This window comes from Condylura cristata, unplaced genomic scaffold, assembly GCF_000260355.1.
Source record: "Condylura cristata isolate star-nosed mole 26May11 unplaced genomic scaffold, ConCri1.0 scaffold00002, whole genome shotgun sequence".
NCBI classification, from domain to species: Eukaryota; Metazoa; Chordata; class Mammalia; order Eulipotyphla; family Talpidae; genus Condylura; species Condylura cristata.
In genome coordinates this window covers 26,308,782-26,332,590 of record NW_004567103.1, presented here as the reverse complement: position 1 = coordinate 26,332,590, position 23,809 = coordinate 26,308,782, and positions in this window count along the sequence as shown.

Sequence of the window (23,809 nt, the reverse complement as noted above, 5' to 3'; positions counted from 1 at the left end):
TTCTATCCTCTTCCCCAGAATTCATCATACTCTTTTCTGTGTCCTAACACATTGCACACTTACCACTGAAACACTGATTACATCTATTGTTGTTAAAATATTTTATAAGTGTGTCTTTTCTCTGTTAAATCGAACAGAAGAGGTTAATTCTTGTCTTTTTATACCTAGAGGTTAGGTCTGTCTTGAATTTTAGTAGGCACTTCGAAAAATTTGATAAAGGAGTGAATGGACTGATGGACTGGTGGATGAATAAGTACGTGCATAAGAAAATGAATGTGTGAATTAATAAGTTGACAGTCAGACCAACAAGGGAGTGAAAAAATAGGTTAATTTTCTTAACCTAACACTCTTGATAACTTGGGAAGGATAATTCCTTGTTGGGGGTGGCTGTGCTGTGCATTACAGGACAGTTAGTAGCATTCCTGGCCTCTACTTATTGTATGTCCACTTTCCCTCCCCAGAGATTACAAAAAAAGTCTCCATTTAATAATAAATTTTCCCCTGGGGCAAAATTGTGCTTCATTGGCAACTATTGGAATTAGGTGTACAGAAAGATGGTTAGATGGTGAAGGACAGAGATAAGAACTCTGGTCTCTCTTTCAGTCCAATACTTTTTCTATCATGACTTAGCCTGCTCAAATCCAAGTTCAGTTGCTAGTCTTCTCATAATCTTAAAACCTGAAATCACTAACCAGTTAACAAAATATAATTTATGGAATATAAAGCACTAAAAAACAATACTAGGAATAAAGATATGCCTACTTTAATATAAACTAATTTGGTTTACATTGCTTTCATGAGGATAAATTTTTGAAAGCTAGTTTTTTATGTTATTAAATATAGTACTTATTTGGCCCTGCTTAAAAACTGCTCCTAGAAGGTATATGACTTTTTAATTTTTTTTCTAAACACCACTTCATAGCACCATCTTGTGGCTTTTAGAGGAATTCATGGTCAGTTTTAAAATGAAACAGTTCTCAGGCAAAGGTGGAAAAGTAGAGAAACCACAAGAAATTAGGAATTCTTTGTTTATTGAAATGTTCTACAAAACTCTAAATTAAAGACTTAGTAAGTTTGACTTTGACTTTGGTCTTTGGCCAAGATTTCTATTTGGCTTTAGTTACAGCTTTCCCGTTGGACTTTGGAAAGTTAAACAGTCACATACCTACATCATCCCTATCACGCCTGTATCATGTACAGTCAACAAAGCAGGGCATTCTACCAACAGTGAAGGCCAACCTCATGTAGTGGGTACCTTTGAATATACACGTTAAAAGACAGCAATAAATTGAAATTAAAATATCCCTATGTGCCAGAAGTACTAAAAGAACAAAATCCTACAAAATTAGAGAAGGCAGTCTTATATACAAAACAAATAAAAATTTTGGGTTGTTATATTGAAACACAGAGAACAGATGGACAACATGAGTATTTGTTCTTGTACCATAATATCAAACTTTCACATTTTTGTTCCTGAGATTTTTTTGTGTGTAAAAGTGTATTTGCAACTTTTGTTTATATCCCACATTTCCTTTTATATTCAGGAAGTTCATTCTGTGATGATAGCTACCTCAGCCTCTGAAAATTCCTGATAGAATACTAAGTCACTTGGCATTTGGCCTAAAATGTATTTATATATCTCTATTCTAAATCTAAAAGAGCAAAATGGAAAGGAGATGCTATAAAACAAGATTTGAAGCTTCCTTTTGTGTTTAAAACACGAGTTTTCCTTTCTAACTTGAAAGAAAATACTTAGGACAGGCTACTAGAAGCCTTAAATGCTAAGGGTAATTCTGGGAGTCGATGGGGTTATTAATGTGGAAAATGCATTTCAATTAACAGATAAAAATAAAATCTAATTGTATAGCTAGAATATTTACTTGATTATAAATCTTTGTTTTTGCCATTGCAATAATCACCTTTTTTTCTCCATGACATACCCTTAGCTTAACCACATACCTACAGTCATATACCTACATCATCATCCCTATCACGCCTGCATCATGTACAGTCAAAAAAGCAGGGCATTCTACCAACAGTGAAGGCCAACCTCATGTAGTGGGTACCTTTGAATATTCACTTTAAAAGTATAGCGCTAACTTAGAATTAAAATATCCCTATGTGCATTAATTGCACATAGATTTTGTTCCTTGATCATTTCCTGTGTCATTCTCATTGGAAGCACTAGATTAATTCAGAAAAATTGGGTATCCAAGTTCCTTTCTTCACTAAGTAAGATACCACCACTTTAGGAAATGGGAGTAGACACAGGTGTTAAAAATAGAACTTTTCCTACAGGAAATTTCACATAATTGTTGGGACCACAAAGTAGTTGTTTTATGTTATGAAAAAGTAGACTACTGTACTTGTCTATGTGACTTAACACAGAAGCTTCAGCAGGTGGATTAGGGCAATGGGATCGAACAATCACAGCAATAAACTTAGCAATATTACACAGTAGAAAAAGTTTGGATCAGAAGTCAAGAAGCCATTTTGCTACTCCATTTGCCTGTCACCAAATATATAACGTTGGACAAATGACTCAGATTCTCTGAACCTCAGTTCTGAGGAGTGTAAAATAAGGGAGCTGGACAAGGTTTTCTACACTATAAGCCCTTTCTAACTTAATGGGGTAAGAGTCTATATCCTGTTGGGTAGGTTACATAGCCCAACCTTCCTATTTTCTTTCTGAGTAAGGTCCATAGGAATATGACTTGAATAATGGTGCCCTGCAGGATTTTAAGGACAGAACAAGACTGTCTGTAACTTCTCCTGATGATCAAAGGTAGAAATACTGTTATACTTTTAAACTTCTGTTCATACCATTTATTTTGTATATATACCACAGTTCTGCAGAAAGATTTCATTTTACAAATATTTCCTTCAATTTTGAGGGGACAAATTCTAACTCTACTACTTAAAAAATCTAGGTTTCTGGCCCTCCCTAGTGGCTCAGCAGGTGAAAGCACAGCATTGCAAGCAAGCTGCAGCTGCCACAGTACAGTTTGATAGTGCAGTTCGATCCCAGGCTGCGGAAGTGACCCAAAAGGCGAGGCAGACCTCTCCAGGCCCGCCCACTGATCCCCTCAGCAGTGTATTTCATGATCTGCTTGTTCTGCTCCCCACTCTGTCTCTGGTGAATCCTCTCACCTCCCTGCACCTCCATCCAGCCTGTACCCCAGATCTGTATGAATAAATCAACCTAATAAAAAATATAGGTTTCTACTTCTCTGAACCTTCTATAGATATATAAATATAGATATAGATATATATAGATATAGGTATGTATCTTCTATAAACAATCTTTTCCTGAAGAGGGCCTGCAAAATATTTACTCCTTTGATGTGTTAAGTTTTCCAAGATCAAAATAAGTTTGAGTTCACGTTTCACCATATTGTCTTCTTGGATAGTCACAATGGCCACTGTGATTTTTAATGATTATGAAATTAATCTTTATTTTCTGATTGTTTTTATTTTGCTTTGGTTATTTTGCTATTTTTTGGAAATTTTATTTTCTGGTTTTGGCTATAGCTTTGGGAAATTGTCTTCCTAAATCTATCACTTTCACTTGTCCTGGCAAAGAAGCATTCCCAAGAAGCTGTGATGCTTCTCTGGATCTTTTCCAGCTCATGTGTTTTTATTGTATTTAATTATTTCTTCCTAGAAACAAATAAGAGCTTCTGAGCTATCTCTTTAATATGAGGACAGTCATTTAACAAATAAATAATTGAACTACCCTAGTCCAATACTTGGCTACTCCCAAAGACTCAGGTATCTCCTGCTATCATTACTGCAACTTCATTTCAGTATTTGATGCATTTTGCTGAAAAGTAAGTAAACTAAAACATTTGAAATCAATTTAATGAGTTTCTTTGTGCCATCTTGTACAACCATGGCTTTGGTATGAAAGTCCATATTCAATATTCAATGGACTCAAATACACTTGAGTACGTGAATTAAATAAATATGTGTATATAGGGGTTGCAGAGGGAAGGGGAGAGAGGTAGTAGAGAAGTAGAGAGGGAGAAAGAAGGGTAAAGAAGGAGAGGGAGAGAGAAGGAGGGGGTGGGGGGGAGAGAGGTAGATCAGGCAATAAGAAAGTGAAAAGTAATAACATTTCCACTTAATGTTACTCTCTTATCCTACTCTAGCCTCTCACCTACTGAAATAGCATATATTAATTCTTAAAACTAAAATGCTGACTTGTCTCATGTTGAACCACAGGCAACAGCTGGGACAAAGGTCGATTAATTTTAAGTTAGTCATGGTGTAAAATTGAGCCTAGAAACATGCCATAATAAAAAATAATTTACTTATTGGATTTAAACATGAAGTTATATTATAAAATATTCTGATACAAATCAAAAATCAAAATATTTTTGGTAAATGGAGTTTTAAAATATTACTTTTAGGGCCCTCCCTGGTGGCGCAGCGGGTTAAAGCACAGCACTGAGAAACTAAAGCCACTTCCGCATGAGTTCTATTCCCGCCTGCCCCGGAGGTGACCACATGGCGCAGCAGACCTCTCCTGACCCGCCCGCTGCTCCCCTCAGCAGTGTACTTCATAGATCTGCCTGTTCTGTTCCCCACTCTGTCTCTGGTGAAGCCTCTCGTCGCCCCTGAGCCTCTGGCCTGTACCCCAGTTCTGTATGAACAAATAAATAAATCTTTAAAAAAAATACTACTTTTATATCTTTGTTAATGCCATAATATGAATCCAATGTTTTATTATTTTGACCTTTACTGATAACTTTATTTCTATTCAATATTTTAAAATGTTTATATTATCTTTTTTGCTTAGTTATCTTGAACTTAGTCATATTATCTGTCTTATTTAAAAATTAAGTTCACTTAAATTAATAATCTTTTAAATTTTAAATGAGAAATGCTTTTTATAAAAGCAATAGGACATAGACTTCCAAAATACTGAAAATATAATCCCTTTAAAAATATACACCATCTTTCTCCTCCCTCTCCTTCTAATTCAAACTAGTTAGTTTCCTTTGAAGAAGTCTTTTCCCAATGTTTCTGAAAACTATTTTTGTTTGAAAATTTCAGGGTGGAATACTTTTTTAGATGAAGGAAACTATATTTGCAATTATAGTTTATAAAATAAAGAAAACCATAAACTCCCTTTGGCATCAATTTGACTCAGGGTCAAAATTAGATTTCCTCTTCCTATAATATTTGATTATAAGCCTCTCTTCTTGTAAGTGGATTTGGGGGGTCAGCTGGAAACTACAATATACTGTATGAACACTAGACTTAAAGCACAAATTGAAGTGAACAGCTCACTTAATTCTGACCTTGTTTTGTTACAATAAAGAATTTTCAGTCTCAGTACTGATGCTATTGTATTATTTTCTTAATTCGATAACAACACTGACTTTAAAATTTTCAGATTAACACTAGTACAGGCTGAAATAATTTGTGTTCACATCAGGCTTTGTGGTGATGATAAAAGTTGCAAAGAAAAGTACTGGGATCCACTAAGCAAGAGAGAAACAACAGATAATATATAATGTAATTATTTATTAAGTACTATGAGAAAATGGAAACAAGACTGTGGAGAGAGAAGTTCTGCCCTTTAGGAACCTATAATTTATACCTGTTTTTTAAAAAAGCATCACACCACATCACAAAATCTTAGTGAAAATGCCCTTCAAGTGGGAAGGCATGGGGACTGGGCTAGAAAAGCCACCTCATTTCTTCAGCTCTCATTTGAATGCATCACATCACTTATAATAATGTCTTTAAGATAAAATGAGAATTCAAACTCATTTTACCTTGATTACTTAATATATATTAGACTACTTATTTATGGAATCATTATTACTGAACTGAAAAAGTCCTGAAAATGGTCTCTAAAGAACGGAAATACATGTACCCTTCATTAAGGAAGTAAATTTTAAGAGAAAGGGAAAATCATTACAGGGTTTGGTGATTGGATTAGGAATTGGGTCTTTGAGAGATGATTAGGTCGTGAAACCAAGTGACCTCATAAAGAGAAACAGGGAAAGATTGACAGCCTGCAACTTGGAAGAGACCCTTCACCATAACCCAACAACTCCAGCACCTTTATCTAGGAATTAAACTCCAGAAGGGTGAGAAATAAATTTCTGTTGTTTATAAGCTAAGCAGTCTGTGGTGTTTTGCTATAAACATTTGAATTCCTAAAACAGGTTGTTAGGTCAGCACCTAGGAGTAATTTTATTTGATAAATAAATGACTCAGGATTAAGCAATAAGAACCCTGAAAAGCGCTACATACCTAGCATTTCCAGCACATGAAAAGAGGGCAGGCCCCAGCTCAGTATCTTCTGCAGATGGCCAGCAGCAGGGGGTTACTAAACCATTACCTAGGTTATTTGGTCACCTGCCTTGTTATTCTCCTTGACTTCCTCAGTCCTTGTCCTAGAGAGAAAATGTGCGGACAGACCACTTGGGCTCTGCATAAAGGCAAGTTTATGCGCAACTACTTAGTTTTACCCAAGATTATTAAAAACCTGATTGTCGGTGATATGGTTATGACTTCTATCATAATTTGTTGCATCTAGAGTTCAAGTTTTGGTCATGAAGACAGGCTTTAAAAAAATTTCTTAACTTACATATTACAAGGACTTTCCAAGATTATACTATAAACATCAAGCTTTATAAATATTTATTATGTCAAGATCTTGAGGGGCATACAAGTTTTTGATATTTTGTTATAGAAATTTTCAAACACAAAGTATCCCATATAGTTTTTTTTTTATTACAAAGTTTATTTTTACATCATTTTGCACATTTTTTTTTTCCATCTCGATTGTAATCCCCGTGGGTTTCCCATCACCAGATCACCCCTGTGCCACCACCATAGTCCCATGCATTTCCCTCCCTTCCCCCCACCCCCGTTTTTGATCCCATTCCCCACTCCGCCCCCACAGAATGTCTCTGGTATATGGTTTCATTATTTTTGTTATTTTCTCGCCTGGTCCATTATACTCCTGCTATGAGTGAAACCATCCGGTATTTTTCTTTCTCTTTCTGGCTTATCTCACTAAGCATGATCTTTTCCAGCTCCATCCAAGTTGCTGCAAAAGACATGTGTTTCTCTTTTTTGGTTGCTGAGTAATATTCCATTGTATATATGTACCACATCTTTTTTATCCAGTCATCTACTTTTGGGCATTTGGGCTGCTTCCATGTTTTTCCAATTGTAAATAAAGCAGCAATAAACATGGGTATCCCATATAGTTTTAACAATTACTACCATGTAGTCAATTTTATTTCATCTATACTCCATCTATTTTTCCTGCCCCTCCCATCCTACCCCTTAAAATATGATTTTAAAGAATTAAAGATTTGTTTCATCTATAAATTTGAGGGGTTTTTTAAAAAAGAATTGTTACTTTATTATAACATCTTTATTTTTGCATGGAAGAACTGGGGAATGGGCCAGAAATGGGCAGTGAAAGTCACCAGAGACATAGTGGGGAGCAGAACAGACAGATCCACTGAAATACACTACAGAAGGGTGTGGGGGTGGGGCGGGGGTGGGGAATGGGAGAGGTCTGCTGCACCCCGTGGGTCACTTTCCTGGCCAGAATGAAACTTAGGCTGCTTTGCCACTGGAGGGCCTGTGGTGGTAGCCCTGGAAACTTAACCCCCTTGGCCACCAGGGAGGCCTGGAAGGAGATTTTTGATGTAGACAGATAACTGGTCTTTCTACACTTATTCATAGATGCTTTGGAAAATTTCAGGAACCAAGCAACCATTGTTTAAGAACCATTTGCCCTCAAGAATCCATAAACCCAGCTTCAAGGATTGTTCTGTTCTTTCAAACAGCTTCAATGTGTAATTTCTATCTGCTCATTGATAAGGAGCACAACCTTCAGTATAATTAGGACTGTTAAAATTAATTTGGTTTCTGAAGTTAAAACATGTCTATGCTAAAACATGTTTAAAATTTAAAATTACTTCTAAGTATGGGCACTGTTGCTGATGAATCTGCTTTATATTCTCTCTGGGAAACTATCTCCTCCAAAAAGTCTATGCTTTTTATATTGGGACTAAGAGGTCTTATGTCTGGCTAATGTCACCCCATTCTCCCAGCTCCTACTCCCTGTCCTACAGATGGATCTGCAAGGTCTGAAAAAAATGGGAATGATCACATTATCATCTCAAAATAAAATAATAGAAAAATAGGCATGTTCAAAGAAATGGTGTTGAGCTAAATAATTACATGACAACACTCAGAAATTATGTTTGAGAAGTATTGGGTGATTTAGTAACTATGATGTATTCTTTTCTTTAAAAAAAAAAAGTTTTATTTATTTATGCATACAGAGCTGGGGCAGAGGCCAGAGGTGCAGCAGCAATGAGAGAATTCACCACAGACAGTGGGGAGCAGAACAGGCAGATCAACAAGTACACTGCTGAGGAGAGCAGCAGGAGAGACAGGAGAGGTCTGACACCCATGTGGATCACCTCCAGGGTTGGGGGTCGAACTTGCACTGAAGCAGCTGTGGCCCGCTTGCAGTGTTGAGCTTTAACCAGCTGTGACACCAGGGAGGGCCCTATATTATTTTCTTAAAATTAATAATAATGAAAAATATTCCCCTTATATATCAACCTCTAATTTAAAGAAACTTGATATGTAAAGTTATAAAAGATACCATTATTCTTTGTCATACTGAATACTAATACATAATTTTTTAAGAAAGCCATCTGAGATACTTGAAAATTTTGTTGGCTGAAAACAATATAAACTTGTCATAAAAAAGTAAAACAACAAAGTGTCACATAAAAGTTAATCTCACTTTAAGATTAAAATTAAACTGGTTTTAGCTGTTTATTTCCACAATCAAAAAAATAAAATATGCTATATTTTCTGACATTGTTTCTCTAGGGATTGAGAATAGAAGTGCTTTTTAATTTTAAAGGTTGAAAAGATTTAATAACCAGATGAATTATATTTTAATTCCCATTAATTTTTTTCAAATGAGGAAAACCGCAACTTTGAGAAACTGACTATTATGGAGAAGGGGTGGAAGCCTTGATTTGTAATTGTACCCAAATATGAAAGCCTACATTTTGTAAGCATAAAGATTACATTCTCTTCAAAAGATTTTCAAATTCTCATAGGCATATAACTTAGAGAATGAGAAGATTGTAATTTGAAAAATTACAGATTTCTTTGTTTTTTGATGTGTGAAACCTATAAACAAATATCAAGAGATTGTATTGCAAGACTGAAAATCCCTTGTTTAATTTTATATGGGACAGTTCCCTATGTGGCTTACAACCCTGATTTAAAAGAAAAATGCAGAGTAATGCAAAAGACACTCTAATCATTGCATCTAATTACAAAGAAGAATAACTCAGTAAAAAAAAATCTAAGCATCCTTGGGCAGGCATGTGGTCTGGTGGTCAGAGCATGGGGTTTCAAGTCAGTAGTCTAAATTTCTATTTTAAACACCACTCCTAAATTTCTCCATGACTTTGGCCATGACATTAACTTTATTTTTAAAAATGAATTTGAGATTTGTGCTTGACAATTACAAAGTAGTTTTGAAATTCCTCTGTAAGAGATATAAATCTAATACAGTAGAAAAATTATCAGGGAGACAGGTGTTTTCTTGACTTTTTGCTTGGTGTGAAAAATGTTACTGATGAAACAAAAAGTTAGTTACATTAGAAAGGAATAAAAAAAAAATCTTCATCACTCGCCAGTAAGTGGTAACACTGCTATCCCCATGTGGTGTTTCAAAGTCAGTTCAGGGCATTAGTTAGTAATCAACATACTGATCTGATGACTAATTCCGATAGCTTTTCTCTAAATTGTTCCTTTGTTTTTGAGAAAATAGTAGTCTTCCCTCAGTGGAGCCAACACTGCTCTTTTTATACTAGTTGTTATTGTCACTCTAAGGAACTTGTACTCCACAGCAATGTGCCTGCTTTGTATTTTGTTTATGTGTAGTGTTTTTTAAGTGTTCCTCCAAGTGTAATAAGTACCGACAAATTACCATGTAAGTTTTTCCTTAAACTACAGCTGGATTTCTAGGGATGAATGCAGGTAAGTGATTCATATTTTAGCATACCTCTATACATCAATTACCACAGTAATTTTCACTAGGAATAATTAGCATCTGAATTCAAAGGCTGTGACCTGACTTATAGCACTGTTCTACTTCTTTCTTTTTTATTACAGAGTTTCAGTACTTTATAGATTTTTCTCAGTCAGTATGACAATATTTTTTAGTCCTTAGTTTAGCTAAAGAGTATGCTTTATACTTGGGAGAATCCACCCTATCTAATTTGCTAAAATAGCAAGTATACATATTGAAAATAAAGAACAAATCAGAATATCATGGGGTATTAATACAGCACACAGTGAGGTTAAACAACATGTGGTCAAAATTTCAACGTCAACAAGAACCTTCAATGCCTGATATACTGCATACTTTCCAGGCCAAAAAAAAAGTGTTCTTTAAAAAACAGCAATTTATCAAGATAATGTTGCATGAAAGGAAATGAGAGAATTATAAGGCAAAATAAAGCAGCTATGAACAGGTATTGTTTTATGTTTCCCTGATTAGAAATACAGTGTAAGAATGCATTGCTAAAGTACTTAAAGCACTATTAAATGGTCCAGACTTCAGGTGAGAAATCACTGAGTTAAAGAATCAAATCCCCAATAGGTCATTTTGGTCTTCTGGCATTAAGTTGGAGGAAAATTAGAATTTGTGCTTTCATTAAATTTGCCTCTAGGGAAGATCTTAAAATGAAACCCTTGTGTAGTGGTTAGCAGTAGCTCTAACAGCTTCCAAGAGAGCTTCTAGATTCTCAAGTGAATTTATGTTAACTATAAATGGGAGAACTCCCACTTATCAGTAAGTTCATGAAACTACAGCTACATTTATTTTTTAAAACCTGTGTGTTTAGAAAATATTAGTAGCAACTATTCTGAATTTAGTCCTGTATTAAATTCATTAAATTCCACTTTTCAGATTACATTTTCCTTGGGCCTGTTCAGTGCATGCTACATTCAAAAATAATAACAAGAAAGAAAGGAATTCCTTTAAGTTTATTCCCATATTTTAAACATCAACTTTCCCTTTCAACCAAACTCTGGTTCTTCATATTTTCTAAAGGTTCCCTCATCCAACCTGACCTTATCTTGCTACCCCTAAACATACAAAGGAAATAGATTAAAAACACCACCACCACCTCTTGTACATGTGAGAAAAATAAAATCTTGGATTAAATTATTCCATAACAGGAGTAGTACAATAGTCATCTCTAGACTAAAGAATGCAGGATCTCCACCTTCATTCTTCAAAATACATTTTCCTGAGTAGCTACTATAATGACATACAGTAACTCCTGGAATAGCTTAGTTCATGCATGAACTTTCTCTAAGTTCATATTTCCTCTCACTACCCTAGTTTTATCCAATATTGCATGATATTTGCATTCCAATACTAAATCTGCTAGAGTAATGATATGGGACATTTGGCTTATGCAAAATAGTTGGAAAGTTGTTTGCAACTCTGGGAACAAAAGAGAGTCCTTCTGTTGTCTCAAAATATTCATCCTATAAATCTCAAATTTAATTATGACACTGCAAAGCTGTCTCTCATGGCTCCCATGGAATCAGAAATAATGTTAACAGTGGTTGGACTTTTGTCATCTTGAAATTTATTTTAAACTTGAAGTGTGAAACAAACAATTCTTAAGTTGAATTGTTAGCCACAAAAATAGACTTTAATAACTGTCCCTGAGAAGTTATCAAAATAGCAACAAAGTGTGTAGTAATTACTACTAAAATACTATATTCTCACTGTTGACTTAATGTGGTTTGAATGATACTAAATAAACTTCCAAATCATTAATATTTGTCATAATAGAATTTTATAACAGAAGTCATTACTGTTAAGGACTAGGTTCAACTGTGAGGAACAAAAAAACCCTAAATTACAGGAGTCAAGTAAAAGAGAAGCTTCTTCCTCATAAAAAATCCAGAAAGCACCTCAAGATGAATCTTGATATACTATCAGACTTTCCTTACCAGCTTCAATATTTGGAGACTCAAGGTGGCAGCTCCTACTCTAACTGTGGCATTCATAGTGTAGAAAGAAAAGATGTAGCATGTCCAACCTAGAATACTTTCTTGAATTTTAATGTCTAATATATGATCATGATCCTATGACAGAGCTGGTATATTAAACATATTCATGTTTAATTCTTTTGTGATTATATTTGATTATACATTTCCTATGTTAAAAGATAATTTTCAGGAAAAAAATGTCATTACTCTCATACAGATTAAAAAAATGAACACCTGTCAAAGACTGTCTTTTGGTCATACATCAGGGAATCAGACAGATGTAACCAGGTCAAAGAAAAAGTAAAACAGCTCAGATTTACAGAGTAAAAAACTGTTGAGATGAATTATAAATGAAGACAATGAGGTTGCTTTGTTGGGGAAGGAAAGAAGAAAGTAAATTAATACCAGACAGGACAATACACAAAAATCACTAACATTTCCACATATATACAATAAAAGAAAACAAAAGGAAAATAAGGAATGCAGTTCCATTTATAAATGGAAAACCTAGGAATAAACTTAACCAAAAAGGTAAAGTTCCTATACAGTGAAAACTCAATGGAAATAAAAGAAGGTATCAAGAAATGGAAAGATATCCATGTGCTGCTCATGGATGTAAGAATTAACATAATCTAAATGACCATATTACCCAAATTAACTTACACATTTAATGCAATACGTATCAAAATACCAATGATTTTTTTAAAGAAATAGAACAGACAAAAATCAGATTTAATATAATGACAAAAGGCCCTCAATACCAATGGCCAATGATGGTCAACATCACTGATCAGGGAAATGCAAATCAAAACCACAATAAGATACTGCCTTACACCTGTTAAAATTGTTATTATCAAAAACATAAGAGATAACAGTATGATGAGGATGTAGGGAATGAGTGTGTTTGGAACAATATAAACAAACACACTTGTGTATACTTGATGAGCATGTAAATAGGCATAACACATGGAAAACAGAATGGAGTTTCCTCAAAAAACTGAAAATAGAACTAACAAATCATCCAGCAAATCTACTTCTGGGTAAGTGAAAGAAATGAAAACACTAATTCAAAAATAACTGCACCCCCATATTCATTGTAGAATAATTTATAATGGCAAAGACATGGAAGTAATTTAAGTAACCATCAATGAATAAAGACAAAATGTGGTACATATATAAGTGGAATAGTAGTCAGTTGTCAAAAAGAAGGCAATCCAGCCATTTGCAACAACACAGATGGGCTTTGAGGGTTGTGCTAAATTAAATAAATAAAACATGTAGATAGTAAAAGACAAATATCTTGCTTATATGTGAAATCTAAATTAAAAAATGTGCTCAGCTATAAAGAACAGATTAGTGACTGCTAGAGGTGGGGGTTTGAGATGGGTAAAATGAGTGAAGAGAGTCGAAAGGTATAAACTTTTAGTTATAAAGTAAGTAAGTCTGGGCTGGTAATGTATAGCACAGTGACTGTAGTTGATAATACTGTATTGTATATTTGAAAGTTGCTGAGACCAGGTCTTAAAAATTCTCATCACAAGAAAATGTGTTTTAACTATGTGTGGTGATGATTTTACCTAAACATGTCATAATCACTTTGCAATATAACAAATATTAATTCATCATGTAGTACATTTTAAGTAAATATGTTAAATGTCAATTACATTCAAATTTGAAAAATGCACTCTTCTAAACTGTGCTTCTAGACACTGATTGAGTGACCCTGGGCAGTCTCCTAACTCAAACCTGTATCTGCTGTAAAATGGATATAAGGAAGCCTGTCACAGTGGATTTTTTTAGAAGTAAGCTAATAACATGAATATATAAAAATAGAGTAAAGCAGAGTATGTAAACAAAAATAATTAGTTCCTTCACTGTTTTCCCTAGAATAGTGATTATGCAAAAAAAAAAAAAAAAAAACAAAAAAAAAAAAAAAAAAAAACCCTTCATTGTTTTGAAGAATTACCTTGTGAATTGTTAAAAATGGAGATTCTTGGGTTCTGTCTTCTGCAATTGAGAATCCCTAGATTTGGGCAGAAAAACCTAAGGTTGACTTTGATGCACATAGGTCCTAGATCCCCTTTTGAGAAAAACTGGTTCAGGTGACAAGGGGACTTGCTGGTTTAGGTGTGGGGTAGTTGGCTCTGTTTTAGTTTGCCTTTCTAACAGATTTATGTGTAGTTAAGGCAAGATATTTTCTTTCTACACACACTTCCTTTAGCTCCTTGTGAAATGAGGGTAATTGCTTTTTCCTTTTCACAAAACACTAAACAAAAATTCAGTGATAGAATCTATTACTCTTGTCCCAGGAAAAGATTTTATAGATGATGACCTAGAAAAGATGAGTTACAGTATGGCAGGGAAAGGGAAAAAAAATAACAAACAAGAGAAAACGTGTTTGGTACAAAGCATAAAATTATGTTTGGAATGAGAAACAATATAAACACACTTAAAAGAGACTGGAGACAAATATAGCAAAGATCATCGAAATATGAGGCAGATTACAACTAAATACTCAATCTCCCATGTTTTATTGGGAATTGTGAAAAGGGAGGAGCTCAAAGGAAAAGTAACAACAGTAAAGGGAGAAAAAGGAATATTCAGAAGAGCAAAACTGAAGGTGAAATGCAAGAAAAGAAAGGCAAAGGGGTTCTAGAATTTATATCTTGTCTGATTATTTTCTTAAGATACATGAGAAAAGAAAATTCTGCCTATGCAAAAGAAGTAAGCAGAATAGCTGAAGAGAAGAAGAGAGAAGCCAGAACCTAAAGGGCAATTTGTAGCTGGGAGAGTTTTCTTTTAAGTCAGCAAATACCCACACAAGGATTTCATTGACGGAAATTGGCTTATAAAGTCGCTAGGAAGGATTTAAGGTTCTTTCATTGATTCAGATGCCAAGATGAAAGACTGACTCTCAGGAATAGATGAATTTAAAAATAAACTTAAAAAAAAATAATAGAGCAGAAAAACTTCTGGTTCGTTATGCTATTAAATTAGGACATGGAACTTTAAAATGAATGTGTTAATAAGTGATAGGAAGAGATAACAAATTATAGAAAACCCTGAAAAAATGAATTTGGAAAAATAAATATAAAAGTAAAATAAAACAACTACTGCAGGCAATGTAAGTTATTATTTTGTGATTCTCTCTAAATTTCACTATGCTTTTCTCTCCTTTCACTTCAAGCAGGCAGCCATGTTATGGGTTTCCTTTGTCAGGCGAATTTAGTAGCTTTAGTTTAGTCTAAAAGTAAAAGCTGCATATACTCAACAAGCTCTTGTTGTAAAAAACAAACTTCATCAAAGAGATTATGGTAGGAACCCCATTGGGGAAGAGAGAAAGGGCAGCCAGAAAGAGGTATCAACTGTGCCAGTTACGTTTTTTATATTTTCTAAAGGCTTTTACGGATAAAAAGGACTGCAGTACTTAACAACTGTGCTTTTAATAGCATCCAATTTGTCCAAGTTGTAAATGTAAAACTAGTTTTCAAGACTTAAAATGCTACTTGGAAATTTAATAACTTCACTTTATTTTATTATGGATTTTTTAAGTTAGGAAATATTTAATGCTTAAAAAAGGATGTATGTATATATACACGATATGTAAAAGAAAACGTATAATACATATGATTCACAGAACAATGAAATTAAAATAAACACCCATGTAACCACTACCTAACTTAAGGAACATTACCTCTGAAATCCTTCAAGCCTCTGTCTGATCTCATCCTCTTTCTCTACCAGAAAGAACTATATATGTTATTTTTGTGTTTATAATTATCTTACTTACCAAACAAGTTTTACCTAAAAATGAATACTATAGTCCTGTATCACATTGCTTAGTTTCATAATCTTTGAACCCATGTGATATCACACAGTATGTCTAACTTTTTTATTAAACATTGTATTTTGGAGATTCACCTAAATTATTACATCTGGTTATAGTTCACTCAATTATCACTGTTATATAATATTCCACGACATGAATAAACAACTGTATATATATATATATAAACACCCACACACATATATACATATACATGCATGTATACATACATACATACATACATACATACACACATATATCCATCCTTCTGTCAATGGACATTGGCTTTCAGTTTTGTTTTGGTCTGCTATTATAAACAAGACTGCCATGAAAATCCTTGCACACATCTCTTAGTGTATACATGTAGTAATCTTTCTAGGATAAATACTTGGGAATAGAATCACTGGGTTTTAAGGGGTGCCAAACTGTGTTCCAAAGAATTTCATCACTTTATATTTCCGCAAGCAAGTGTTCTTTGCTTCCTTTACAATATGTGGTATAATAAGGCTTTTCATTATTGTCAGTGTGCTAAGGGATAAAATTCTTTAAAATCACTTCCATTTATTTTTTGTGAGCCAGAAATTTAAATATGGGTTGGCTGGGAGACTTTATTTTTTCAGATGGCATTGAATAGAAGACCTTTAGGTGGTCTTTCACTGATGGTTGGATTGGGTTGGAGGGTCAAAAATAGTGTAACTCACTTGGTATTTTACTGTGTAAATCTAGCAGGCTTGGCTTGGAATGACCCCTCTCCATGTAGTGTCCCCTTGAAGAATAATCAAATTTCTTGCAGGGCTGCTCAGGGCCCCAAAAAAGTCCCTAGGCTTTTTATGACTTACCCTCAAAAGTTCTAGAATGTCACTTACACCCATTTCATTGATTAAGCAAGTTATAAAATCCAGTGTGGATTCAAAGATTGGTAAATTGAACCCTAATTATCAATGACAGGAATATAAAAGAAATTTTTAAGATTTATTTTTTATTTATATAAGTATGCAAAAACCGGGGTGTAGGACAAAGGTATAGAGGGAGCAGAGGATTCACCAGAGGCCGAGTGGGGAGCAGACAGACAGATTTACTGAAATACACTGCTGAGGGGAACATTAGGTAAGACAGGAGAGTAGGCTGGCCAGGTGGGCCAGCTCCCTGGTGGGGATCAAACTCAGGCTGCAGTGGCTGCCTGTAACTTCATAACACTAAGACTTAACACCTGTACCACCAGGGAGGACCCCTGTCAAAAAATTTGTGACCAATTTTAATCTACCACATATGAGTTCTATTTACTAAATGACCCTACACTTAGGCTGACCCTGCATAATGTAGTTTCCCAGAAAAATCACATGTTCCTAGGCATTTTTCAGGTTTTACATCTTCTAATTTTTACTACAAATATTTTCAAAATTGAATCACCTGATTTGAGAAAACAGGATTCTGTACTTCCTACCCAAATTGCAGCTAATCTCTTAGCAAATAAGTGTAATTTTATACTCCTCTACTACCCACAAGCTAGTTTGTGACATTTTATTTAAATTTTGTTTTTTACCAGTCACGGTTTTGTTGCCATTGTATTACATCATCCTTTATTAGGAACTTCCAGAGAATTAGCAGCAGGTAAACATCCTGGAGAAGGGTAGGAACCCCCAATGAGTGGGAATGAATACTCTCTAGTTTCATTTACTTGAGATTCAGAGTTAAATTTAAATTGACTTTAAGAAAGTTTATTTTCCTGCAGACTAGTTTGTGGACAAAAATTCACACTGGTCTCCTCTGGAGCTTTAACACTTTTTGCCAATTCAATTACTATCCTTTGGTGAAAACTTCTACCACTCTCCTCAAGGTTACTTTCACATTCTCAACTGATAGCACTGTTTCCTTCTTCTTAGAAAAGTCTGAATTTCTGTCTGTCTCTCAAGTTTACCAATGCCCATAAGCATTCTTTCCTCTAGTGTCATAGGAAGAAGTCTTCACTATAGGAGGAGAATTAACAACTCCTTTCAAGGCTAATTTCTTCCTGCCTCTTGCCTTCTCTAGCAAATCAACTCTCTTATCTATACTATCAATTTCTCCCTATTTGATACTTCAGCTATATTCTATGCTAGTGAAATTTATTCTACTACAAATACAAAAGTCATCTTTGATCCTAAAGAGAGTTTCTCTCTAGCTACTGCTTTGCCCCTTTCTGTTTCATGGTCAAGTTACTAAAGTCACTTATTAAAAAATGTCCCACATCTCTAATTAACTCTTCAATCCATTGTAACATGGTTTTCACTTCCATTTCCACTAAAATTTCTCTTCCAAAGGTAACAAAGTCTCCAGCTCCAATTTGGGATTCCTTTTTATAGACTTCAACAGTGATTTTATGTCATCACTCTGCAGCTTTCTACAATGTAAACTAAGCCCTCCTTAAAATCTTGCCTTCCTCACCTGTTTTACAGTACCTTTATCTCTCTGATTATTCATTCTCAAGTTGTATCACTGTATGCTCTCCCTGTAAAAAATTTTCATATGTTCTTCAAAGTTCTGATCTTTGGGTCCCACATATTCAACATTTTTGGGGGCCAGATGTTTGAATCCTAATTCACCCAATTTAAGTTAAATTAAGAGACTGAGAAAAATACTGGCCATTTTCATCCTTACATAGTAAAGTCAGGGAAGACTTATTTAGTGAGGTATAAATTGAGAACTGAAACAACAGTCAAAGGGCAGAAGAAGAAAGAATGAATCATGCAGACAAGGGCAAATGTCCTTAAGGTATAAAGAGTAGTGTTCTAAGAAATCGAGTCAGTATGGCTGGAGCACCATGGGTAGAAGGGAAAACAGAAATGATATTGAACCTCAGAATTAGTTTGTTCACCACCACACTGTAGCATGGGCCCAAAGCAGACCTCTCCCTACCTTTTGCACAGGAAAGGGTCTCCCTTTAGAGGGGCATACAAGGCAATGCTCATTATAGACAAAATTATTATCAAGGGGGAAATGGGCAAATAAGGTAAGGCAAGATGTCCAGTGTATTCTTCCCCAAATCTCCAGACCAGTTTCCCTACCTATGCAAAATAAACGAAGACTGCACACACACACAATAAAGCATTTAAAGATAAAAGGAAGTATTTTTGTTAATAGCCCATAATTTTGCAAAGTCATGCCACAAAGGCCAAGTCAAATTTTAGAAATGATTACTTGCTTGGGCCCATTTAACATTTAAGACAAAAGCACTTTCCTTCTCAGGCTGTGACTTGTAGGGTTTGTCTTTGCTCCTTTACCACATACATAAAGTCCAAAAGGATTTATGAAAGATAGCAATTTTGAGAACCTGATGATAGGTATATAAATGCTCACCTCAGAAAAATGCACCTTTTCATTTTTGCTTAGTTTTAGGAGTTTCAAGGGATTTGGGAAACAATATTAAAATATAGCATTATTAGAGCTGGTTTAAAGGTTTCCTCTTTTGCTCACCTTTATTTTCTAATTTTCCCAAAAGGAAACAGGATTTCTTGTGTTACAACACATAAATGCTTTCACAAAGAAACACTCCACACTATGTATTATAGTTAAGAGATCTTGCTAAATAAATTTATTACATAGAGAATTTGCCAAACATGGACAGACTTTGATTAAAATGGCTGCCACACAAGGCATTAAGTTTTTTCATCTATAAAATGGAGCAATAACTATTGATCACCCACTATGTTGTGTAGATTAATCCTTGCACAATTCTAATAATTGTGATTTATCCGTTTCCTTCCAGGTAAGCTCTGTTTTCAGTTTGTAGTTTTCCCCCTAATCTTGAAGCAGATATAATGCCACAGCTGTTTCTTCAGCTATTCTGTTTTCTGTGAAGGAACACCTGGCTTAGAATGTACCTAAGGAGTTATTTCTTTGTTTTTTGATAATTAAAGCACTGCTATGGTGATGGCTGACATCTGGATTCACTTTTAAAGACTTTGCTGTGTTTTTCTCGCTCCTGGGAGATTCATGAATTCTAATGCATTAGATGGAAATGTGGTGATGGGTATCATTTTGCAACAGCAATTTTACTCTTGCTTTGTTATTTTCCCCCACTGCAATGAGTGAAAGCTGCCACTCTGTTACTGCTGCTGAGAGATTAGGGGAACTGAGTTGAGCTCCAGAAATTTAATATGCCATATAATGCCTGATTTATTGTGAATATGGCTTTGACTTGAATTGATAAACTCACTTGGGACTGCTCTGCAAAAATCAATATTCAGGGATTAATTTTTTTTTTTTAAAGACTGGTCCTAAAATAATTTATTTTGGGGAACATGAAAATCTAAATTCGCTTAACTCTTTCCAATAGTAATAGAGAAAGAGATACTTAGTGATACTATTTTAGTATTATATAGAAGTTCCTTAAGAGCTATATTCCTCAATCTCTACTCAATGGTTATTTACATTGCCATTCTCCATTCTTTTTGTAACAATTCACAGGTAAGATACTTCAGTACTTGTACAGCTGCAAGAAACAGAAGTTGATTCTGGTTGACTGAGCAGGAAAGTTTTTTTTTTTTTTTTTAGTTCAAAATGTTTTTTTTAATGTTTATTTTTACTTCATTTTGTACATTTTCTTTTTTTTCCATCTCAATTGTAGTCCCCGTGGGTTTCCCATACCAAGTCACCCGTGTGCCATCACCAAAATCCCGTGTGAGCAGGAAAGTTTTTTAAAGGAAATGGGAGAAGTCAGATTTTTCTGGAAGAGTAGGCATGAGACTAAGACATTAGCAGGAATAATGCTAAACTCTACCCAGTAAAACTGGCCCAATGAGGAAGTCACAGTTACTACTTCTCGTCACTAAAAGCATGTATTATCAATCACACTGCCTAAGAATTTAACCTGGTTTAGTTCTACCTCCCTCAAGGTCAGATGCCTTTGTAGGCAAATTGGTTTCTAGGCAGACTCCTTCCTTAAGTGGTTATTTCCAAATCAAGTGGCCGAATGTTGAAGCCAGAGTCCCAGTTCTGCAAAACTTTCTGTGGGAGTCTGAAAATTTGGCTGGCAGAATTTATCTTGGGGAAGCAGCATTTAACATTAAGGCTGGAAATTCCCTAAATATAGCAAATCTAGTCAAACCATCCTGGACACCCCCCAAAATATGACAATTTCTCTAAAAAAAGAGAATTAGCATTTGTTGAAAAGATATGCTAAGTGCCAGTTGCTTTGAATACATTATTTAATCCACAACAAAGTAGTTCATTCAACTGTATTGAATGATGGAAAAGCCGAGACTCAAAGAGTTACTAGCCCTTATCATTTTGTTGGTAAAATGGAGAACACAGGTACATGTACAAGCTTTTTTCCTTTAGAATTCTTCCTTGTCTCACAGTGTAATTCTAATGTCCATTTCCCAACTTCTAATTCAGGTATAAGTACTAGTGTACCAAGCTGTGGGTAGGAGCTGGCCATGAGGGGTAAAATTAAAGAAAAATTAAAGACAATACTAACTAAAGCAAACTGAAAATAGCTCTACCTTTTAAATTTATTTTTATCATAATGTGACAGCAATTCTAAAGAAATCAGCAATAAAATATTTCTTCTTGTTGAAGTATACTTCTCCCTACTCCTGGGAATACCAGAATATATAAGAAACCTTCCACTTGATCTTTTAAGTTTTTGTTTTTAAAGAGAAGACTGTTTAGAACTTATAATTGAAGTAGCATAACTAGTTTCATCTTCCTAGAATAGATCATAATGGAAACATTTAACACAGGCTGTAGCTAAAACCTTTTAACACTATTTCTTTAAAAAATGAGTTTTTGGAAGTGGCAGGCTAGTAGTATGGATACATCAAATTTATATCATTAAAACACAAGACCTAAGATGTGCCACAGCAGGGGCTTAAGTGAAATTCTTCGATTATTTTAAGGTACGAATGTTCAATTCCAGTTTTAAAATCAAGTGCAGGAGTATAAAATTGAGAAAGGCCAAGGGAAATGATATTTGAGTTGGACTCTGACAAAGGAATTTCAAAACTTGGACATGCACAAATTTAAGGAATAATTAAGTCACTATGACAGAATAGGGTAGAAAGAGTGGCGTGGTTCCACTGAATAGATAAGAGTCCTGGGGAAAAGCTGGAGAAGTACATGTGGCATTATATGCTGGCCAAGGCATCAGTATTTAATTTAGAAGGCAAATACAGAGTAATTGAAGATGCTAATTAGCAAAAGACAGACTATTTGTGCAATTGTAAGAGTCTGAGTAAGGAGTAGTAACAAGATCATCTTTGATGAGTAGCTAGTAAAAACAGGCAGATCTGCCTAATTTATTAGTGGTATGATTCTGAACATGTTGCTTAAACTTGCAAACCCCAAATTTCCTCATTTATTTCAAAAAGACTGTTGTGATTAAATTTACATAAAGAAATTAGCACAGTGCCTGGCATATACCAAGGACTTGAATTCATCAGTGATATTTCAGCTACAACTTATGAAAATTCAACTCAAATTCAAATCAGTATAAGCAAATAAAGGAAATTGTTAAAAGGCTACTGACAAAATTAGTGAACAGAATAGAGAATCCAGAAATAGAACCACTCAAATATAGTCAAGTGATCCTTGGTAATGGAGCAAAGGCAATACAATGGAGCAGACAGTATTTTAACAAACAGTGTTACAACAACTGTACATACATATGCAAAAAAATAAATCTAGACACAGCTCTTATACTCTACACAAAAATCAACTCAAAATGTATCATAGACATAAATCCACTTTTGGAAGATAGTTTGACAGTGTCTTAGAAAACCAAACATACATTTATCATATATTCCAGCAATTACATTCCTTGGTAATTACCCAAATGACATGAAACTTATATCCACAAGGAAACTATACACCTGTGTTTATAATAGTTTTATTCATATTCACCTAAAATTGAAAGCAACTAAGTTGCTCAAATGGTGAATGAATAAATAAGCTATGGTATAGCAATACAACAAAATATTATTTGGCAATAAAAAGAAATAGGTTATGGTGCAATGAAAAACATGGGGGAAACTTAAATGTATATTGCTAAGTAAAATAAATTCATCTGAAAAGATTTCAATTATATGACTTTTTAATGTATTGTATTATTTTTTATTGAGGTAATGTTGGTTTACAGCATACTGTATATGTGACTTAGGGGTATAGACTGACACCTCTTAAGCAGTATTTTACCAGACCACACCACCACCAAAGCACCCATAATCCACCATAGTTCGTGGGCTCCCCACTCCCTTGATCGTTAGCCCTCAAACTTCCCCTCTGATAGATAGCCTTAATTGTATAGTCACCTTTCTAAAGTTTGTTTCTTGGTTTAGTTTTGTCTGCTTTATTTTGTTTCTCTATATTTCACTTAAGTAAATTCAGCTGGTATCTGTCTTTCTATTTAATTCTCTTAGCGTAATTCCCTTCAGTTCCATCAATGTTGATGTATCTATAGTTTCTGAGTACATCTCTTTAGCATTCTTAGTGGCTGTTCTACATTACATATTTACCATTTTGTAGCTGTATTTCCATTGTGTATATGTACCATATCCTCTCATAGTACCCACCTATCCTTAGGTACTTAGATTGTTTCCATACAACTTGGCTATTGTAAATAGTGCTTCAATGAACATAGGAGTTTTCCTGTAAAATTAAAACTGCTCTAAGAGTAAAAATGTTAAATAGAAATTTCATTGAACAGTGTAATATAATTAATGCATAATGATAAAAATGAAAAAAGTTGTGTTTTACAATAAAAAGGCTACTGAGTTGATCCCTAGAAACAAAGGAAACTAGGACTTCAGGGACTAAGGATTTGATTTCTCTTATTAATTTTTGCTTGTTTGTTTTCATTATCTGATAGACAGATTTTCTTCATATGGCAGAAATAATGACAGTCACTCCTCTCCC